Source organism: Triticum dicoccoides, chromosome 3A (assembly GCF_002162155.2).
Source record: "Triticum dicoccoides isolate Atlit2015 ecotype Zavitan chromosome 3A, WEW_v2.0, whole genome shotgun sequence".
NCBI lineage: Eukaryota > Viridiplantae > Streptophyta > Magnoliopsida > Poales > Poaceae > Triticum > Triticum dicoccoides.
In genome coordinates, this window is record NC_041384.1 from 266,160,238 (window position 1) to 266,184,337 (window position 24,100).

Below are 24,100 nucleotides of genomic sequence, written 5' to 3' on the forward strand. Positions count from 1 at the left end.
GTCGGCACAGTCGTGTGGTCTTGCTGGTCTTGTTTTACCATTGTCGAAATGTCTTGTAACCGGGATTCCGAGTCTGATCAGGTCTTCCTGGGAGAAGGAATATCCTTCATTGACCGTGAGAGCTTGTGATGGACTAAGTTGGGACACCCTACAGGGTTTGAACTTTCGAAAGCCGTGCTCGCGGTTATGGGAAGATGGGAATTTGGTAATATCCTGTTGTAGAAAACTTGACACTTCACTTAATTTAAAATGAATCAACCGCGTGTGTAGCCGTGATGGTCTCTTTTCGGCGGAATCCGGGAAGAGAACACAGTCTTGTGTTATGCTTGAACGTAAGTAGCTTCAGGATCACTTCTTGATCACTTATAGCTTCTCGACCGTGCATTGCTTCTCTTCTCGCTCTCATTTGCGTATGTTAGCCACCATATTGCTAGTGCTTGCTGCAGCTCCACCTCACTACCCTTTCCTACCCTTAAGCTTAAATAGTGTTGATCTCGTGGGTGTGAGATTGTTGAGTCCTCGTGACTCACAGATACTTCCAAACAGTTTCAGGTGCCAAGGATACCAGTGCAGGTGATGCTACCGAACTCAAGTGGGAGTTCGACAAAGACTTGGGTCGCTATTATGTTTCCTTTCCTGATGATCAGTAGTGGAGCCCAGTTGGGACGATTGGGGATCTAGCATTTGGGGTTGGCTTTCTTCAATTTGGTTCCGTAGTCGGACCTTTGTTTGTACCTTGGATGATGTATGAATTATTTATGTATTGTGTGAAGTGGCGATTGTAAGCCGACTCTTTATCCCTTTCTTATTCAGTACATGGGATGTGTAAAGATTACCCCTCTTGCGACAGACCTACCATGCGGCTATGCCTCTAAGTCATGCCCCGACACGTGGGAGATATAGCCGCATTGTGGGTGTTAAAAGTTGGTATCAGAGCCTTCCTCGACTTAGGAGCCCCCTGCTTGATTGAATCACTGACGTTGTTGAGTCTAGCACAAAATGTTTTGAGTCTTAGGATTATATATATCGGAGAGTAGGATTCTTTTTACTCCTCAATCCCTTCGTCGCTCTGGTGAGGCCTCCTGACGGAGAAGTTTTGACTCTTCTCTCCTCAAATTTCACAAAATATTTTTTAGGATCACGTGGGTATCTTGGAATCGTTCCGATGGTTTTGTGACGAGAACATTGTTCTTGGTGCCTCCTGACATTTAGGGCTTGTGGCAGTGTCCCGGGGAGTTGAGCTCTGAGGTGTTGTCGTCACAATTTTATCATTGCAGTTCTGGAATACCTGAGTTTGCCAACATCGAAAATCTCTTTTATGCATTTGTTGGTGAGATAACCTCGACACCACCCAGTATTGGGCGGGAGTTTGGGAGTATTGCCATAACTCGTATAAGGGATGCTTTTTGAAGGTTGAGGTACATGATTTCCGAAGGTTTCTTGGTTATGTGTTGAATGATGGATACAGCTGGATGTAGGATTTGCTAGTTTTGGGTGAGATATGATCCTTCCCCTGTATACCCAACACCTGATTGCATAACCAGAAAGTTTTGAGAGTATTATAGGTGGGAATTCAAGTAGCTCTAGTATTTCTTCCCGCAGATATTTGGTTTGTGATTGGGTAATCCTTACCATTTATTTGTTCATATCCGTACCTTGTTACTTTATTCATCTACCTTAATCTAAGTGGATTCTCAACTTGATGGAAGTGTGATATATTACTTTGTAATTCATTCGTTCATTCTTGTTCGAATGTTAATACTATATGTTGCAATTTCTTTCCATTGATTCAGCTTGAATATTTGTCTTTCAAGATGCTAACGGATGTCAACCTCTTCAGGATGGCTCCTCCAACGCGTCAGAATCTGCCACCACCTCCAGCTTCGGAGGCATGGCAAGCTGTCATGGCAGCCACAAATGCCAAAACTCAGATGCTTATGCAACTCTTGCAAGAGCGCAACCAAGGAAATCAAGGTCAAGGCAACAATCAACCTCAGTTTGCTACCCTCAACCAGTTCCTCGCAAACCAGCCGAAGTCCTTCAGCAACTGTGTCGAGGCCACAGATGCTGACGACTGCCTTGTGGATATCTGCAAACATTTTGAGTGTAGCAATGTCAGTCCTGAGGACTTTGTCAAGTTTTCTTTGTTTCAACTCAAGGACCAAGTTTCTAAGTGGTATCAACAATACAGAGATTCCAGAGGAGGTCGTGTGATTACCTAGAATGATTTCTGTCGAGACTTCAAAGCTCATCACATCCCACCAAGTATTGCTAAGAGCAAGCATGAGGAGTTCCGCAATCTCAAGCAAGGTAGCATGTCCGTGTATCAATACAATATCCAGTTTTAGAATTGCTCGCTTCGCTAAACAAGACGTCCCTGATGAAAAGAGTATGATTTATCAATTCAGAGGTGGCCTCAGAGAGGATCTGCAGTTAGCTCTCGTGCTTCTTGAGCCAACCGAGTTCGATCAATTCTACAACATGGCAATAAAGCAAGAAGATACTCTGCTCAAGTGTGAGGCATCTAAGAAGAGAGTCAGGGATGCAGTTCAATATTCTTCTTCATCACAAGTGGCAGCTAAGCAACGGAAGTTCTGGTTGCCTCCTCCTCCTCTGTTTCGTCAGCCCTATCAGCAGAAGAGCAAAGGTGGAAATGGATCTTCCCACCCACCAACCCAGGCTATCAGAAGAAAGCTTAGTCTCATACTCCAAGGTCAAGTGCGCCTTATCACCGTCCGCTCTTAGAGGCTACTTGCAACAAGTGTTAGCAGAAAGGGCACTATGCAAACAAGTGCTTCAACCAAAGGCGCCTTCCGCCTCCTCCTTCTGTGAGATCTTCAAGCAATGTAGTGGTCAAGCATAACCCCAAGCATGCTAAGGTCAACATGATGAATGCAGCTCAGGCAGAGGATTCTTTAAAAGTGATCATGGGTAACCTTCATGTTAATGATATCCATGTAAAAGTCTTATTTGATACTGGTGCATCCCATTCTTTCATTTCAAGACCTTTTGTGGCTATGCATGATTTGGTTACTCAAGTATTGCCGAGACCTTTGGCTATTGTTTCTCTGGCTCGACAAATGACTTCTCGAGTATTCGTTCGGGATTCCGTTATCAAGATGGGTGACTATAAATTTCTGTCTTCTCCAATTGTTCTTGGTGACTAGGATATTGATCTAATTCTCGACATGGACTGGCTTTCTAAGCACAAGGCTCAGCTTGATTGTGCCTCCAGGCAAATTCAATTAACACACTCTTCTGAGGATGTGATCATCTATGCCGCTCGTGATGATACATTCGACTGTTTTCTCTCATTGAGAAGGGTGAGTTCAATGCCATCTCTCAGATTCTAGTCATTTGTGAATATCAAGACGTCTTTCCAGAAGAGCTTCTAGGAATGCCTCCTCACCGGCCAGTTGAATTCGTTATCGATCTTGAGCCTGGCACGGAACCTGTTTGCAAACATCCTTACAAGCTTGTACCAGAGGAGTTGAAGGAGTTGAAGAAACAACTCGATGAACAAGAGCGTATGGGTCTAATCAGACCGAGTTCATCTCCATGGGGTTGTGGTGTCCTTTTTGTCAAGAAGAAGGATGGAACGGAATGACTATGTGTCGACTACTGTCCATTGAACAAGAAGACAATAAAGAACAAGTATCCACTTCCCAACATCAATGAGCTTTTCGAGCAACTCAAGGGTGCCAAAGTGTTCTCCAAGCTTGACCTCCGTATGGGTTATCATCAGATTCGCTTTCATGAACAAGATATTCCCAAGGCAATATTCAGAACAAGCTATGGTTCTTATGAATATACTGTCATGTCTTTAGGCCTCGTCAATGCTCCTCCAACGCTCTCTCGCATGATGAACTTCATCTTCAACCCTTACACAAATGATTTCATCCTGGTGTATCTCGATGATATTTTGGTCTTTTTCAAGAATAAGGAGGATCATGCCAAGCATTTGAGATTGGTACTCGACAAACTCAGAGAGCATCAATTCTATGCAAAGTTTTCCAAGTGTGAGTTCTGGCTTGACGAAGTTCTTTACCTTGGTCATATCATGTAACGCCCCGTATGTAACTTGCCATATTTGTATTCCAACTCTTGCCATTTTCGGCACTAAGTTGTGATATTCCCTCGTGGTTGGGTTTTGCCTTCGTGTTGCTTTTGTCCATGTCATGCATCTCATATCATGTCATCATGTGCATCGCATTTGCATACGTGTTCGTCTCATGCATCCGAGCATTTTCCCCGTTGTCCGTTTTGCATTCCGGCACTCTTATGTCCTCCGGCGTCCCCTTTTGCCTCTTTTCGTGTGCGGGTGTTAAACGTTCTCGGATTGGACCGAGACTTGCCAAGCGGCCCTAGTATCCCACCGGTAGACTGCCTATCAAGTTTCGTACAATTTGGACTTTGCTTGATAGTCCAACGGTTAACCGAGGAACCGTAAAGGCCTCGTGTGTGTTGCAGCCCAACACCTCTCCAAAGTGGCCCAAAACCCAGCTAAACCCTCTCCATCCTCTCGGTCGTTCGATCACGATCGCGTGGCCGAAAACCGCACTCCATTTGGAGTCTCCTAGCTCCTTCTATGTATAAATAGGCCTTCCCCGTCCAAATCTCAGATCAAATCCACCCCTAACCCTAGTCTCCGCTTCCTCCGCGCGCCGGACACGTCCGCCCGGCGCCGGACGCGTCTGCACTGCCGCGCCGCCACCACGTGTCTCCTTGTGATTCGTCCGCCGCCCGCACCCACTTCACCGACCCGCAAGGCCCGCAGGAGGCCCTCCCGGCCCGATCCGCCCGCGCCGCCCAGCTCTCTCCCCGCCGGCGACCCGCGCAGCCGCCACCGCCGTCTGAGCGCCGCGCCCGCGCCCGACTTCCTCCCGCCGGCCGCCGCCGCTACCTCGCCTCCGTCGTCCGCCGCCACACTCCGGCGCCGCCCTGCCGTGCCGAGCCCGCTCGTCCTCGCCACCGCGTGCACTCCGGCGACCTCGCCGGCCCCTTCTCCAGCTCCGGCCCTCTTCTTCACGGATTCCGGCAAGTCCCGGCGAAGCCTCCAGCGAAGCCTCCAGCGAACCTCGAACTGCGTGCCTCAGATCTGGATCTAAGAGGATTAGTATTGACTTTCGTTTTTCTCCAAGTCCCCAGTTTTCAGTATTTTTAGGCATCTTCATCATGTCATATCTTTGCATTTGTAGCTCCGTTTCGTGCGTGTGATATATCAAGTTGTTCGTCTGGATGTGAACTTCATTTCATTCCATTGCACCATGTTCATTTGAGTTCATCTTGATGCCCTAAATGCTGTTGCAAGAGTGCTATGTGATGTTAGTTTCTGTTTCTTAACAGATTTTGGACATTTGTCATTTTTGCCACGATTTATGTGTGCCTCCTATGAACTTGAGCCCTACATGTGTTTTGGGCTATGCCATGACATATTTATAGGGGTGTATGCCATGTATTTTTGTGATCATTGTGGGGACTCGCACAAGCATGCAAAGTAGCTCTTGTGATGTTGCTGATTTCAAGGACTTAGAATTCTTCTAAGTCATTTCCCTGATGTTATTTTTATGCCATGTATTCATGTTGCTACAGAGTGATCCATGCCTCTTTTGAGCATGTTCAGTAAGGATGATTTTTAGATATTGTTATGTTCTATCCATCCATGTCTTTGTTTGCAATTATGGAGTACCCTAACATGACTCAATCTTGCTCTACTTTTGCTATAAAATGTTCCTGGCAGATTGTTTACATGTTAAGCAATTTTGCCAAGGTTGTTGTAGTTGATCCATGCCTGCTATGAGTTGGTTCTTTCCATGGTTAGCTACTTGATCATGTCTTCTTGCCGGGTGTATGCTTAGTTTGTCATGAAATGCCTTCTGGTGAGTGCATCGAGCTCGCAAACATGCCTACGTAACTCTGTTTTTGCCATGTCTAGTTTTCTGTTAGTCTGAATCTGTTTATGAAACTCGCTATGTTTACATGGGTGCCATTATATTTTCTGATCCCTTTTGGCTTATGGTCAGTGTAACACCCTCGAAGCGGCTATATCTCCCACGTGTCGAAGCACGACTTAGAGGCATAACCGCATTGGAAGCAATGTCGCAAGTGAGGTAATCTTCACAACAACCCATGTAAATAAATAAAGGAGAAACGTACATAGTTGGCTTACACTCGCCACGTCACACAAATACATAAAAAAGTCATTACATTCATCCAATACACTCAAGGTCCGTCTACAGAACCAAAATAAAGATCAACCCCCAAATGTAACAAAGTCCTCGATCGCCCCAACTGGGCACCACTACTGATCATCTGGGAAAGACACGTAGTAACGATGAGAATCTTCATCGAACTCCCACTTGAGCTCGGTCATATCATCTGGAGCGGTATCATCGGTCACTGCATCTGGTTTTGGAAGGAATCTGTGAGTCACGGGGACTCAGCAATCTCGCACCCTCGCGATCAAGAATATTTAAGCTTATAGGTAAGGTAAAGGTATGATGTGGAGCTGCAGCAAGCGACTAGAATATATGGTGGCTAACATACGCAAAAGACAGCGAGAAGAGAAGGCAAAGGCACGGTCGAACAACTATGATCAAGAAGTGATCCTAGAACAACCTACGTCAAGCATTACTCCAACACCGTGTTCACTTCCCGGACTCAGCCGAGAAGAGACCATCACGGTTACACATGCGGTTGATGGATTTTAATTCAGTTAAATTTCAGGTTATCTACAACCCGACATTAACAAATTCCCATCGCCCATAACCGCGGGCACAACTTTCAAAAGTTCAAATCCCTGCAAGGGAGTCCCAACTTAGCCCATCACAACATCTCACGGTCAACAAAGGATATTCCTTCTCCCAAGACAATCCGATCAGACTCGGCATCCCGGTTACAAGACATCCTCGACAATGGTAAAACAAGTCCAGCAACAACGCCCGAATGTGCCGACAAATCCCGATAGGAGCTGCACATATCTCGTTCTCAGGGCACACTCAGATGAGACATCCTACGAGTAAAACCAACCCTCAAGTTGCCCCGAGGTGGCCCCGCAGTGTACTCGGTCGGACCAACACTCAGAGGAGCACTGGCCCAGGGGGGGGTTAAATAAAGATGACCCTCGGGCTCCAAAAACCCAAGGGAAAAAGAGGCTACGTGGCGAATGGTAAAACCAAGGTTGGGCATTGCCGGAGGAGTTTTATTCAAGGCGAACTGTCAAGGGGTTCCCATTATAACCCAACCGTGTAAGGAACACAAAATCCGGGAACATAACACCGATATGACGGAAACTATGGCGGCAAGAGTGGAACAAAACACCAGGCATAAGGCCAAGCCTTCCAACCTTTACCAAGTATATAGGTGCATTAATATAAACAAGATAATATGGTGATATCCCAACAATAAACATGTTCCAACAAGGAACGATCTCCAATCTTCACCTGCAACTAGCAACGCTATAAGAGGGGCTGAGCAAAGCGGTAACATAGCCAAACAACGGTTTGTTAGGACAAGGTGGGTTAGAGGTTTGACATGGAAATATGGGAGGCATGATAAGCAAGTGGTAGGTATCATAGCATAGGCATAGCAAAAGAGCGAGCATCTAGCAAGCAAAGATAGAAGTGATTTCGAGGGTATGGTCATCTTGCCTGCAAAGTTCTCAGAGTTGCCTTGATCCTCGTAAGCGTACTCAACGGGCTCCTCGATCACGTACTCGTCTCCCGGCTCTACCCAAGCAAGAACAACAAGCAAAAGGAACACAATCAACCACGTGCAATGCTCAAACAACATTATGCAAACATGGTATGATATGCGGGATGCGGTATGTGATGCATATGCATGATTTGGAAAGGAATGATTGAACCTGGCCTACACTTGGAAAACCAAGAGTTCCACTGGAAAGGTGAGATGATTTCGGTCGAAATCGATATAAAGATCACCGAAATCGGATGCACGGTTTGGAAATGGCAAGCAAAACAAATATGGCACCGGTCTGCGATAATCAGCACGAGACCATCTAAATGCATCAATAACAACATGCTACAACACTCAAACATGACAACAAAATACATGGCAGGGATCCACTCATGATGCTTGACAAAAGATGAACACTGAGCTACGGCTAATTCACTCATTAACAGGTTCAAACAAGCATGGCAAAAGTGCAAAAGATTACAGGTTTCAGACTTAGTGAAATTGACAGCATGTCAGGAATTTATCATCAGGAAGCAATGTATAGAGCATGATAACTACATGCTATAGGAACATATGATGGCAAAGCAAGGCATGGCATGAAGCTACTCAAATCATATAACAAGAGTCCCTTAGTGACCATGAGCCAAAAGGGATTAGAAAATACAATTGCAAGCATGTGAACATAGCAAAAACATAAACAGATTCAGACTTAGTGAAAAACTGGAGCATGCAAAACAGATATCAAGTAGGCATGTTTACGAGCTCGATGCACTCACTACGAGGCATTGCATGACAAACTAAGCATACACCCAGCAAATAGACATGGCATAGAAGCTAGACATGGCAATAACAACAACATAGCATGCACGGATCAACTACAACAAGCTCGGCAAAATTGCTAAACATGTTAACAATCTGCCAGGAACATTTTATAGCAAAAGTAGAGCTCGATTGACTCAAGCGAAGGTGCTCCACAATTGCAAACAAAGACATGGATGGATAGAGCACAACATTATCTACAAAACATCCTTATCATGTTCAAAAGAGGCACGGATCACTAGGAAGCAACATGAACATATGGCATAAAAATTACAGCAGGACAAGGACTTAGTGAAATTCTAAGTCCCTGAAATCAGCAACATTGAGCAAGCTACTTTGCATGCTTGTGCTAGTAACCACAAAGATCACAAAAATACATGGCATACACCCCTGTAAAGATGGCATGGCGTACATCAAAATACATGTAGAGCTCAGGATCATAGCATGCACACATTAATCATTGCAAAAATGACAAAAGTGCATTTGCTGAAACAGATCTGAAACTATCATCACATAGCCCTCTTGCAACAGCATTTCGGACATCAAGATGAGCTCAAATGAAAATGATGCAATGAGATGAAATGATGTACTCGTCGAGACGAACATTTTGATATGCTGCACGCATGAATTGGAGCCACTGTGACAAAGTTATGATGCGTCAAAGTATGCAAAAAGTTAGGGTTTCGGGGATAAAAGTCAACCAAGATATTTGGATCTGCATCTGGATCCGGTCGGTACTGTAGCTGCACGTAGATCGAGGATGAACGGAGGGGATCGCCGGAGATGGAGCCGAGGTCGCAGGAGTTGCTAGTCGTTGCCGGAGTAAGAGGGAGAGGCGGTGAGGAGGCGAGGAGGAGGCCGGCTGGAGTTGGTGGCGGCGCCGGCGTCCTCCGCGGCGAGGTCGGGCGATGGGAGACGGTCGGAGGTGGGGCTGCTCGCGGTGGCCGGAGCTTGCAGCCGGCGAGGCGCGCGGCGTCAAGCGGTGGCGCGGCGACCGGCGCACAGGGAGGCAGCGGCGCGAACGAGGGAGTAGCGGGGTGGCGCGAGGAGGCGATGACAGGGCTCGGGGGCCCTCCTCGGGCCCGGGCCGGCCTCGGCGGGTGCGGCGAAGTGGGCCTCGCTCGCGGGACAGGTGGCAGGATGGGAGTGGGTGCGGCGATGTGTCCGGCGCCGGCGGACAATGTCCGGCGTGCTGAGGACGAAGGGGACTAGGGTTAGGGATGGTAGAGACCCGGGATTTCGGGGTGGGGATCTATTTATAGAGGTAGAGGGGGCTAGGAAGCTCCAAATGAGGTGCGGTTTGCGGCCACGCGATCGTGATCAAATGATCTAGATGATGGAGGAGGTTTAGGTGGGTTTTGGGCCACATTGGAAGGGTGTTGGGTTGCAACACACACGAGGCCTTTTCGGTCCCTCGGTTAACCGTTGGAGTATCAAACGAAGTCCAAAAGGCACGAAACTTGACAGGCGGTCTACGGGTAGTAAAACAAGGCCGCATTGCAAGTCTCAGTCCAATCCGAAAATGTTTAACACCCGCACATGAAAAGAGGTAGAAAGGGACACCGGGTGACATAGGAGCGCCGAAATGCAAAACGGACAACGGGGAAAATGCTCGAATGCATGAGACGAACACGTATGCAAATGCAATGCACATGATGACATGATATTCGATGCATGACAAAGACAAAAACACTTGGAGGCAAAAACCTGAAAACGAGGAAATAAAATAACTTAGTGCTGGAAATGGCAAGAGTTTGAGTACAAATAAGGTAGGTTACATCCGGGGTGTTACAACACTCCACCACTACGAAAGGATCTCGTCCCGATATCTAGGACTGGAAAAACTCTGGGTACTCAAAACGGAGGTGATCTTCGCATTCCCAGGTGGCTACACGGTCGGAATGCTGTGACCACTTGACTTTGAGGAATTTGATAGACTTGTTGCGAGTCTTGCGCTCAATTTCTTCAAGAATAGCAACGGGGTGCTCACGATAAGACAGGTCTTCTTGGATATCAATGTATTCGAAGTTGATGATGCGGTCAGGAGTCTTGAAACACTTGCATAGTTGAGAGACATGAAATACGTCGTGCACGTTTGCAAAGTTGGAGGGAAGCTCAAGTTGATAGGCGAGATCGCCTCTCTTGCTTAAGATCTTGAAAGGACCCACATATCTAGTGGCAAGCTTCCCTTTGATACCGAAGCGACGAGTACCTTTCATTGGAGATTCGCGGAGGTAAACATGGTCTCCGATCTCGAAAGCCAAGTCACGATGCTTGCTACCATAGTAACTGTTCTGGCGCGATTGCGCGGCTTTGAGATTATCATGAATGACTTTGCACATCTCTTCTGCCTCTGTCATCAAGTCATTGCCAAGAAGTTGACGTTCACCAGTCTCTGACCAGTTAAGAGGAGTATGGCACTTCCTGCCATAGAGAATTTCAAATGGGGCCTTGCCCGAACTCGCTTGGAAGCTGTTGTTGTAGGAGAACTCGGCATATGGAAGATAATCTTCACACTTCATACCGAAGGAGATGACGCAAGCCCTAAGCATATCTTCAAGAATTTGATTAACTCGCTCGACTTGGCCACTAGTTTGAGGATGAAAAGTTGTGCTGAAGCAAATGTTGGTGCCCATGGCCTTCTGAAAAGAATCCCAAAACTTAGAAGTGAAGATGTTGCCACGATCTGAAGATATCAACTACGGAATGCCATGTAGAGAGACAATCTGGGAGGTATATAGCTCTGCCAACTGAGTTGTTGTGATGGATTCTTTGATAGGGAGAAAATGAGCCACTTTAGTGAGTTTGTCGATGAAAACGAAGATAGCATCATTGCCACGCTTGGACTTTGGGAATCCAGTCACGAAGTCCATCTCAATGTGGTCAAACTTCCATTCTGGAATGGCAAGAGGTTGGAGGAGACCAGCTGGTTGTTGGTGTTCTGCTTTAACTCTTCTGTAGACACCACATTCATTCACGAACTGAGCAATCTCACACTTCATTCGAGTCCACCAATATGACTGCTTGAGGTCATGGTACATCTTTGTACTTCCAGGGTGGATAGGGAGGAGTGAATTGTGAGCCTCATTCATAATGACTTGACGAAGGTCACCTTTAGGCACAATAATGCGATCCTCGAAGAATAGAGTATCCTTGTCATCAAGACGATAGCATTTGTACTTGGGTTGACTCTTGGCAATCCCAATCTTCACCTTCTTCACCATAGCATCAAGAAGTTGAGCCTCGCGAAACTGATCTTCCAAAGTAGGAGAGACTTGGAGGTTGGCGAGGAAACCTTGAGGAACAACTTGCAGATTGAGTTTGCGAAAAGCTTCACAAATCTCGGGTTGGTAAGGCTTGAGAATCAAACTGTTGCAGTAAGCCTTCCTGCTCAACGCGTCAGCAATTACATTGGCCTTGCCTGGAGTATATTCGATACTCGGATTATACTCTTGAATCATTTCGACCCAATGAGTCTGCCTGAGGTTGAGATTAGGCTGAGTGAAGATGTACTTGAGACTCTTGTGGTCAGTGAAGATGTCCACTTTTCTTCCCAATAAGAGATGTCTCCAAGTTAAAAGAGCATGCACAACTGCCGCCAACTCGAGGTCATGAGTGGGGTAGTTCTTTTCGTTGGGCTTCAATTGGCGAGAGGTATAAGCCACATCTTTCTTCTCTTGTATCAACACTGCACCAAGACCTTGAAGAGAAGCATCACAGAAGACCTCAAATGGTTTGGATTCATAAGGAGGAGTCAGAACTGGAGCAGTGACTAACTTCTCTTTCAGGGTGTTGAAATCGATGTCACATTCAGGAGACCAGATGTACTTCACATGCTTCTGGAGAAGGTTGGAAAGAGGCTTCACGATCTTTGAGAAGTTCTCAACGAACCTTCAACAATAGCTTGCGAGCCCAAGGAAGCTACGGAGTTGCTTCACGTTCTGAGGTGGTTCCAAATTCACAATTGCAGACACCTTCTCAGGATTAGCGGCTATGCCCTTGGCAGAAATGATATGCCCAAGGTAGAGAACCTCATCGAGCCAAAACTCGCACTATGAAAACTTGGCATAGAACTGATGTTCTCTGAGCTTATCCAGCACTAAACGCAAGTGCTTGGCATGATCTTCCTTGCTCTTGGAAAAGACCAAAATGTCATCGAGGTTGACCAAGACGAAGTCATTTGTGTAGGCGTTGAAGATGATATTCATCATGCGAGAGAATGTTGGCGAAGCGTTCACGAGGGGGAATGACATGACAGTGTATTCATATGAACCATAGCTTGTTCTGAATGCTGTCTTGGGGATATTCTCTTCACGAATGCGAATCTGATGATAGCCCATACGGAGATCAAGCTTGGAGAATACTTGAGCACCTTTGAGTTGTTCAAACAGCTCATTGATGTTGGGAAGTGGGTCCTTGTTCTTTATGGTCTTCTTGTTCAATGGACGATAGTCGACACAAAGTCGGTCCGTTCTATCCTTCTTCTTCACAAAAAGAACTCCACAACCCCACGGAGAAGAACTAGGTCAGATGAGACCCATACACTCTTGAATATCGAGTTGCTTCTTCAGCTCCTTCAACTCTTCAGGTCCAAGCTTGTAAGGACGTTTGCAAACAGGTTCCGTGCCAGGCTCAAGATCGATGACAAATTTAACTGGCCGGTGCGGAGGCATTCTTGGAAGCTCTTCTGGAAAGACGTCTTGATATTCGCAAATGACTGGAATTTGAGAGATGGCATCCAGCTCGCCCTTCTCATTGAGAGAAAACATTCGGATGGTATCATCACGAGCGGCAAAGACAATAACATCCTTAGACGAATGAGTCAATTGAATCTGCCTGGCAGCACAATCAAGGTGAGCCTTGTGCTTAGAAAGCCAATCCATTTCAAGAATAAGATCGATATCCGAGTTACCAAGGACCACTGGAGGGGACAAAAACTTGTAGACGCCCAACGTGATAGAGACATCGGGAGCAACCAAACTAGAAGTCAAAAGCTTACCTGGAGAAACAACTTGCATGACTTCGGGCATAACCTCAGTATCAACATTGTGCTTCGATGCAAATGGGAATGACAAGAAAGAATGCAATGCACCAGTGTCAAAAAGTACTTTTACAGGAAAATCGTTAACAGGAAGGTTACCCATGATGACATCTGACGAGTCCTCTGCCTGAGCTGAGTTCAACAAGTTGACCTTGGCATGCTTGGGGTTATGCTTGACCACTTCACTGCTAGCAGATCTCACAGGAGGAGGAAGATGCCTCTGATTGAAGCATTTGTTGGCATAGTGACCCTTCTGCTGACACTTGTTGCACGTGACATCCGAGAGCGGACGGTGATACGGAGCACTTGATCTTGGAGCTTGAGACGAAGTCTTGTTCTAAAAGCCTGGGTTGGGTGGGTGGGAAGATCCATTTCCACCTTTGCTCTTCTGCTGATAAGGCTGACGGAACAGAGGAGGAGGCAGCCAATACTTTTGCTGCTTAGCCACTTGAGTTGAGGAAGAAGGAGTTGCATCTCTGACTCGCTTCTTGGAAGCATCGCACTTCAGTTGAGCAGTCTCTCGCTTCATTGCCATGTTGTAGAACTCATCGTACTTCTTCGGCTCAAAAAGGATGAGAGCTAGTTGGAGATCTTCTCTGAGGCCACCCCTGAACTAATAAATCATGCTCTTCTCGTCAGGGACTGCTTGGCGAAACGAGCGAGCCTCTGGAACAGAATGTTATACTGGTAACAGACAAGTTGCCTTGCTTCAGGTTGTGGAATTCCTCACGCTTGCTTTCGACAACACTCTAAAGAATGTGATGAGATTTGAAGTCTTGATGGAATTCATCCCAGGTAATCACACGGCCTCCTCTGGAATCTTTGTACTGCTGAAACCATTCTGCAGTTTGGTCTTTGAGTTGGAAGGAGGCAAACTTGACAAAGTCCTCAGGCCTGATGTTGCTGCACTCGAAATGCTTGCAGATATCCACGAGCCAATCATCAGCGTCTGAGGCCTCGGCACAGTTGCTGAAGGTCTTTGGCTGGTTAGCGAGGAACTGTTTGAGTGTAGGAAACTGATTCTGATTGTTGCCATGGCCATGATTCCCTTGGTTGCGCTCTTGCAAGAGCTGCATGATCAGCTGCGTGTTTGCATTGGTAGCGGCCATCACAGCTTGCCATGCCTCCGGAGGTGGAGGTGGTGGTGGCGGATCAGGATTCGGAGTCGTGCGCGTTGGAGGAGCCATCCTGGAGAGGGTGACATCCGTTAGCATCTTGACAGACAAATATTGAAGCTGAATCCAACGGATAGAAATTGCAACTTATAGTCTTCACATCTGAACAAAATGAACGAATGCATTCGAAATGAAATGGTCACATTTCCATAAATTGAGAAGCCACTTAGATAGAGGTAGAAGAATAAAACAACAAGATACCGACAAGAACAAATACTTGGTGAGGATTACTCAATCCCAAACCAAATATCCGTGGAAGAATTACTAGAGCTACATGAATTCCCACCTATGTAACTCCCGAACCTTTCCGGTTATGCAATCAGGTGTTGGGGATACAGGGCAAGCATAATATCTCACCCAAAGCTAGCAAATCCTACATCCAGCTATATCCATCCTTCAACGCATAACCAAGAAACCTTCAGAAATCATTTACATCAACCTTCAAAAAGCATCCGTTATACGAGTTATGGCAATACTCCCGAACTCCCGCCCCAGTACTGGGTGGCGTTGAGGTTATCTCACGAACAACTGCATAAAAGAGATTTTCGATGTCGGAAAAACTCAGGTATTCCAGAATCTCAACGATAAAATTGTGACGACAACACCTCGGAGTTCAACTCCCCAGGACACTGCCACAACCCCTAAATATCAGGAGGCACCAAGAACAATGTGCTCGTCACAAAACCATCAGAACGATTCCAAGATACCGTGTGATCCTAATTTTTTAGTGAAATTTGAGAAGAGAAGTGTCAAAACTCTACGTCAGGATGCCTCACCACAGCGACGAAGGGACCGAGGAGTAAAAAGGAGTCCTACTCTCCGATATATATAATTCCTAAATGACTCAAAACATTTTTCTAGACTCAACAACGCCAGCGATTCGATCAAGCAGGGGGCTCCTCAGGTCGGGGAAGGCTCTGATTACCAACTTGTAATGCCCTCGATGCGGCTATATCTCCCACGTGTCGAAGCACGACTTAGAGGCATAACCGCATTGAAAGCAATGTCACAAGTGAGGTAATCTTCACAACAACCCATGTAAATAAATAAAGGAGAAAGGTACATAGTTGGCTTACACTCGCCACATCACACAAATACATAAATAAGTCATTACATTCGTCCAATACACTCAAGGTCCGACTACGGAACCAAAATAAATACCAACCCCCAAATGCGACAAAGTCCCCGATCGCCCCAACTGGGCACCACTACTGATCATCTGGGAAAGACACGTAGTAACGACGAGAGTCTTCATCGAACTCCCACTTGAGCTCGGTCATATCATCTGGAGCGGTATCATCGGTCCCTGCATCTGGTTTTGGAAGGAATCTGTGAGTCACGAGGACTCAGCAATCTCGCATCCTCGCGATCAGGACTATTTAAGCTTATAGGTAAGGTAAAGGTATGATGTGGAGCTGCAACAAGCGACTAGCATATATGGTGGCTAATATACGCATAAGAGAGCGAGAAGAGAAGGCAAAGGCACGATCGAACAACTATGATCAAGAAGTGATCCTAGAACAACCTACGTCAAGCATTACTCCAACACCATGTTCACTTCCCGGACTCCGCCGAGAAGAGACCATCACGGTTACACACGCGGTTGATGCATTTTAATTAAGTTAAGTTTCAGGTTATCTACAACCGGACATTAACAAATTCTCATCTGCCCATAACCGTGGGCATGACTTTCGAAAGTACAAATCCCTGCAGAGGAGTCCAAACTTAGCCCATAAGAAGCTCTCACGGTCAACGAAGGATATTCCTTCTCCCAAGACAATCCGATCAGACTCGGCATCTCGGTTACAAGACATCCTCGATAATGGTAAAACAAGTTCGGCAACACCGCCTGAATGTGCCGAAAAACCCCGATAGGCGATGCACATATCTCGTTCTCAGGGCACACTCAGATGAGACATCCTACGAGTAAAACCAACCATCAAGTTGCCCCGAGGTGGCCCCGCAGTCTACTCGGTCGGACCAACACTCAGAGGAGCACAGGCCCAGGGGGGGTTAAATAAAGATGACCCTCGGGCTCCGGAAACCCAAGGGAAAAAGAGGCTAGGTGGTGAATGGTAAAACCAAGGTTGGGCATTGCTGGAGGAGTTTTATTCACGGCGAACTGTCAAGGGGTTCCCATTATAACCCAACCATGTAAGGAACGCAAAATTCGGGAACATAACACCGATATGACGGAAACTATGGCGGCAAGAGTGGAATAAAACACAAGGCATAAGGCCGAGCCTTCCACCCTTTACCAAGTATATAGGTGCATTAAGATAAACAAGATAATATGGTGATATCCCAACAATAAACATGTTCCAACAAGGAACAATCTCCAATCTTCACCTGCAACTAGCAACGCTATAAGAGGGGCTGAGCAAAGCGGTAACATAGCCAAACACCGGTTTGCTAGGACAAGGTGGGTTAGAGGTTTGACATGGCAATATGGGAGGCATGATAAGCAAGTGGTAGGTATCGTAGCATAGGCATAGCAAAAGAGCGAGCATCTAGCAAGCAAAGATAGAAGTGATTTCGAGGGTATGGTCATCTTGCCTGCAAAGTTCTCAGAGTTGCCTTGATCCTCGTAAGCGTACTCAACAGGATCCTTGATCACGTACTCGTCTCCTGGCTCTACCCAAGCAAGAACAACAAGCAAAAGGAACACAATCAACCACGTGCAATGCTCAAACAACATGATGCAAACATGGTATGATATGTGGGATGCGGTATGGGATGCATATGCATGATTTGGAAAGGAATGAATGAACCTGGCCTCAACTTGGAAAACCAAGAGTGCCACTGGAAAGGTGAGGTGATTTTGGTCGAAATCGATATAAAGATCACCAGAATCGGATGCACGGTTTGGAAATGGCAAGCAAAACAAATATGGCACCGGTCTGCGATAATCAGCACGAGACCATCTAAATGCATCAAGAACAACATGCTACAGCACTCAAAAATGACAACAAGATACATTGCAGGGATCCACTCATGATGCTTGAAAAAAGATGAACACTGAGCTACGGCTAATTCACTCATTAATAGGTTCAAACAAGCATGGCAAAAGTGCAAAAGATAACAGGTTTCAGACTTAGTGAAATTGACAGCATGTCAGGAATTTATCATCAGGAAGCAATGTTTAGAGCACGATAACTGCATGCTACAGGAACATATCATGGAAAAGCAAAGCATGGCATGAAGCTACTCAAAGCATATAACAAATGTACCTTAGTGACCATGAGCCAAAAGGGATCAGAAAATACAATTGCAAGCATGTGAACATAGCAAAAACATAAACAGATTCAGACTTTAGTGAAAAACTGGAGCATGCAAAACAGATATGAAGTAGGCATGTTTACGAGCTCGATGCACTCACTACGAGGCATTGCATGACAAACTAACCATACACCCAGCAAATAGACATGACATACAATCTAGACATGGCAAGAACAACAACAAAGCATGCACGGATCAACTATAACAAGCTCGGCAAAATTGCTAAACATGTTAACAATCTGTCAGGAACATTTTATAGCAAAAGTAGAGCTCAATTGAATCAATCTAGGGTGCTCCATAATTGCAAACAAAGACATGGATTGATAGAGCACAACATTATCTACAAGACATCCTCACTGATCATACTCAAAAGAGGCACGGATCACTAGGAAACAACATGAACATACGGCATAAAAATTACACGAGGACAAGGACTTAGTAAAATTCTAAGTCCCTGAAATCAGCAACATTGAGTAAGCTACTTTGCATGCTTGTGCTAGTCACCACAAAGATCACAAAAATACATGGTATACACCCCTGTAAATATGGCATGGCATACATCAAAATACATGTAGAGCTCAGGATCATAGCATGCACACATTAGTCATGGCAAAAATGACAAAAGTGCATTTGCTGAAACATATCTGAAACTATCATCACATAGCCCTCTTCCAACAGCATTTCGGGCATCAAGATGAGCTCAAATGAAAATGACGCAATGAGATGAAATGATGTACTTGTCGAGACGAACACTTTGATATGCTACACGCACGAATCGGAGCCACGGTGACGAAGTTATGATGCGTCAAAGTATGCAAAAAGTTAGGGTTTCGGGGATAAAAGTCAACCGAGATATTTGGATCTGGATCTGGATCCGGCCGGTACTGTAGCTGCACGTAGATCGAGGATGAACAGAGGGGATCAACGGAGATGGAGCCGAGGTTGCTGGAGTTGCTCGTCGTCGCCGGAGTAGGAGGGAGAGGCGGTAAGGAGGCGAGGAGGAGGCCGACCGGAGTTGGTGGCGGCGCCGGCGTCCTCCGCGGCGAGGTTGGGCGGCGGGAGACAGTCGGAGGTGGGGCGGCTCGCGGTGGCCGGAGCTCGCGGCCGGCGAGGCGCGCAGCGTCGAGCGGTGGCGTGGCGACTGGCGCACAGGGAGGCGGTGGCGCGAACGAGGAAGGAGCGGGGCGGCGTGGGGAGGCGGCGACCAGGCTCGGGGGTCCTCCTCGGGCCCGGGCGGGCCGCGGCGGGTGCGGCAAAGTGGGCCTCGCCCGCGAGACAGGTGGCAGGACGGGAGTGGGTGTGGCGATGTGTCCGGCGCCGGCGGACAATGTCCAGCACGCTGAGGATGAAGGGGACTAGGGTTAGGGGTGGTAGAGACTCGGGATTTCAGGGAGGGGATCTATTTATAGAGGTAGAGGGGGCTAGGAAGCTCCAAATGAGGTGCGGTTTGCGGCCACGTGATCGTGATCGAACGTACTATATGATGGAGGAGGTTTAGGTGGGTTTTGGGCCACTTTGGAAGGGTGTTGGGTTGCAACACACACGAGGCCTTTTCGGTCCCTCCGTTAACCATTGGAGTATCAAACGAAGTCCAAAAGGCACGAAACTTGACAAGCAGTCTACCGGTAGTAAAACGATGCCGCATGGCAAGTCTCGGTCCAATCCGAAAACGTTTAACACCCGCACACGAAAAGAGGTAGAAAGAGACAACGGGGAAAATGCTCGAATGCATGAGACGAACACGTATGCAAATGCAATGCACTTGATGACATGATATGAGATGCATGACAAAGACAAAAACACACGGAGGCAAAAACCCGACAATGAGGAAATAAAATAACTTAGTGCCGAAAACGGCAAGAGTTTGAGTACAAATAAGGTAGGTTACATCCGGGGTGTTACAGTTAGTAAGGGACTTTTGTTATATGCTTTGAGTAGTTTCATGTCATGCCTTGCTTTGCCATGATATGTTCCTATAGCATGTCGTTATCTTGCTCTAAACATTGCTTCCTTATGTTAAATCCTGACATGTTGTTATTTTCACTAAGTCTGTGAACCTGATATCTTGTTTCCATGCTTGTTTGAACCTGCTATTGTGTGATTTAACCGTAGCTCAGTGTTCATCTTTTGTCAAGTATATTGAGTGGATAACTTCCATGTGCTTTGTTGCTATGTTAGAGTGCAGTAGCTTAGTTTCTTGTTGCATTTTAGATGGCATCGTGCTGTTAATCGCAGATTTGTGCCATTATTGTTTTGCTTGCCAATTGCAAACCGTGTATCCGATTCCGGTGATCTTTATATTCATTTCGACCGAAATAAACTCATCTTTCTAGCAGCACTCTTGGTTTTCCAAGTTGAGGCCTGGTTCAATCTTTCCCTTCCGAAGCACGCATATGCATTGCATATCACATCCCGCATATCATGACATGTTTTGCATCATGTTGCTTGCGCATTGCACCTTGGTTGATTGTGGTTCCCTTTGCTTGGGTTCTTGCTTTGGGTAGAGCCGGGAGACGAATACGTGATCGAGGAACCCATTGAGAACGCTTACGAGGATCAAGCTTATGTCAACTCAGAGAACTTTGTAGGCAAGATGACCATACCCTCGAAATCACTTCTATCTTTGCTTGCTAGTTGCTCGCTCTATTGCTATGCCTATGTCACGATACCTACCACATGCTTTGTCATGCCTCCCATACTGCCATGTCAAACCTCTAATCCACCTTGTCCTAGCAAACCGTTGTCTGGCTATGTTACTGCCTTGCTCAGCCCCTCTTATAGCGTTGCTAGTTGCAGGTGAAGTTTGGAGTTTGTTCCTTGTTGGAACATGTTTATTGTCGGCATATCACTATTATATCTTGTTTACTTTAATGCACCTATATACTTGGTAAAGGGTGGAAGGCTCGGCCTTATGCCTGGTGTTTTGTTCCACTCTTTCCGCCCTAGTTTCCGTCATACCGGTGTTATGTTGCTTGATTTTGCGTTCCTTACACGGTTGGGTTATAATGGGAACCCCTTGACAGTTCGCCTTGAATAAAACTCCTCCGGCTAGGCCCAACCTTGGTTTTACCATTTTCCACCTAGCCTTTTCCCTTGGGTTTCGCGGACTCAATGGCAATCTTTATTTTAAACCCCTGGGCCAGTGCTTCTCTAAGTGTTGGTCCAACCTAGAGCATCGTGCGGGGCCGTCCCTTGGAAACTTGGGTTACGTTGGCTCCCGTACGCTTAGCTTATCTGGTGTGCCCTAAGAACGAGATATGTGCATCTCCTATCAGGATTTGTCGGAACAGCGGGTGGTCTTGCTGGACTTGTTTTACCATTGTCGAGATGTCTTGTAACCGGGATTCCGAGTCTGATCGGGTCATCCTGGGAGAAGGAATATCCTTCATTGACCATGAGAGCTTGTGATGGGCTAAGTTGGGACACCCCTGCAGGGATTTGAACTTTCGAAAGCTGTGCCCGCGGTTATGGGCAGATAGGAATTTGTTAATGTATGGTTGTAGAAAACCTGAAACTTAACTTAATTAAAATGGATCAACAATGTGTGTGGCCGTGATGGTCTCTTTTCGGCGAAGTCTGGGAAGAGAACACGGTCTCGTGTTATGCTTGAACGTAAGTAGTCTAGGATCACTTCTTGATCATAGATTCTCGAACGTGCTTTGCCTTCTCTTCTCGCTCTCATCTGCGTATGTTAGCCACCATACATGCTAGTGCTTGCTGCAGCTCCACCTCATACCTTTCCCTACCCATAAGCTTAAATAGTCTTGATCGCGAGGGTGTGAGATTGTTGAGTCCCCGTGACTCACAGATTACTTCCAAAAACCAGATGCAGGTGCCGATGATACCATTCCAGGAGATATGACTGAGCTCAAGCGGGAGTTCGATGAGGACTCACGATGTTATTACGTTTCCTTTCCAGACGATCAGTAGTGGAGCCCTGTTGGGGCGATCGGGGATCTTATGCATTTGGGGTTATCTTTATTTTGGTTCCGTAGTCGGACCTTGATTGTATCTGGATGATTGTAATGTTATATTTATGTATTGTGTGAAGTGGCGATTGTAAGCCAACTATGTACCTCTTTCTTATTCAGTCCATGGGATGTGTAAAGATTACCACTCTTGCAACATTGCATACAATGAGGTTATGCCTCTAAGTCGTGCTCCGACACGTGGGAGATATAGCCGCATCGTGGGTGTTACATATCATCTCCGCCAAGGGCATCGCGGTGAATGCAGAGAAGGTTTCTGAAATTGTGAATTGGGAGCCTCCTCGGAATGTCAAGCAGATCCGCAGTTTTCTTGGGCTTGCAAGCTATTGTCGAAGATTCGTTGAGAATTTCTCTAAGATTGCAAAGCCTCTTTCCAACCTCCTTCAGAAGCATGTCAAGTATGTCTGGACGCCCGAGTGTGACATTGATTTCAACACCCTCAAAGAGAAGTTAGTCACAACTAATATCTTGACTCCTCCTGATGAATCCAAGCCATTTGAAGTTTTCTGTGATGCCTCCCTGCAAGGTCTCGGTGATGTGTTAATGCAAGAGAAGAAAGTTGTGACCTATAACTCTCGTCAGTTGAAGCCCAACGAAAGGAACTACCCCACTCATGACCTTGATTTGGCGGCAGTTGTCCATGCATTATTAACGTGGAGACATCTCTTGTTGGGAAGGAAAGTCGACATCTTCACAGATCATAAGAGCCTCAAGTACATCTTCACTCAGCCCAACCTCAACCTCAGGCAGACTCGTTGGGTCGAAATGATTCAAGAATACAATCCGAGTATCGAATATACTCCAGGAAAGGCCAATGTCATTGCAGATGCTTTGAGCAGCAAGGCTTACTGCAAACGGTTTAATTCTCTAGCCCTTCCAACCGGAACTTTGTGAAGCTTTCCACAAACTAAATCTCCAAGTTGTTCCTCAAGATATTTTTGCCAACCTCCAAGTCTCTCCTACTTTGGAAGATCAAATTCGTGAGGCACAACTTCTTGATTCCATGGTGAAGAAGGTGAAAAATGGGATCGCCAAGAGCCAACCCAAATACAAGTGCTATCGCATTGATGACAAAGACACTCTATTCTTCGAGGATCGAATTGTGGTTCCTAAAGGTGATCTAAGGAAAGTTTTATGAACGAGGCACACAATTCCCTTCTATCCATTCATCCTGGAAGTACGAAGATGTACCATGACCTCAAGCAGTCGTATTGGTGGACTCGAATGAAGCGAGAAATTGCTCAGTTCATGAATGAATGTGATGTCTGCAGAAGGGTGAAAGCAGAACACCAACGGCCAGCTAGTCTCCTCCAACCTCTTGCTATTCCAGAATGTTAGTTTGACCATATTCAAATGGACTTCGTGATTGGATTTCCCAAGTCCAAGCGTGGAAATGATGCTATATTCGTTGTCATCGACAGGCTTACTAAAGTGGCTCATTTCCTTCCAATCAAAGAATCTATCACAGCAGCTCAGTTGGCAGAGCTATACACCTCCAGGATTGTCTCTTTGCACGGCATTTCCGCAATTGATATCTTTAGATCGTGGAAGCATCTTCACTTCTAAGTTCTAGGACTCCTTCCAGAAGGCCATGGGCACCAACATTCGCTTCAGCATAGCTTTCCATCCTCAAACTAGTGGCCAAGTCGAGCGAGTCAATCAAATCCTTCAAGATATGCTCGGGGCTTGTGTCATTTACTTCGGTATGAAGTGGGAAGATTGTCTTCCATATGCCGAGTTCCTACAATAACAGCTTCCAAGCGAGTTCGGGCAAGGCCCCATTCGAAATTCTCTATGGCAGAAAGTGTCATACTCCTCTCAATTGGTCAGAGACTGGTGAACGCCAACTTCTTGGCAATGACTTAATCATAGAGGCTGAAGAAATGTGTAAAGTCATCTGTGAAAATCTCAAAGCCGTGCTGAGGGAGTCCCGGATTAGGGGGTCTCCGGACATCTAGACTATATCCTTTGGCCGGACTGTTGGACTATGAAGATACAAGATTGAAGACTTCGTCCTGTGTCCGGATGGGACTCTACTTGGCGTGGAAGGAAAGCTAGGCAATAAGGATATGTATATTTCCTCCTTTGTAATCGACCTTGTG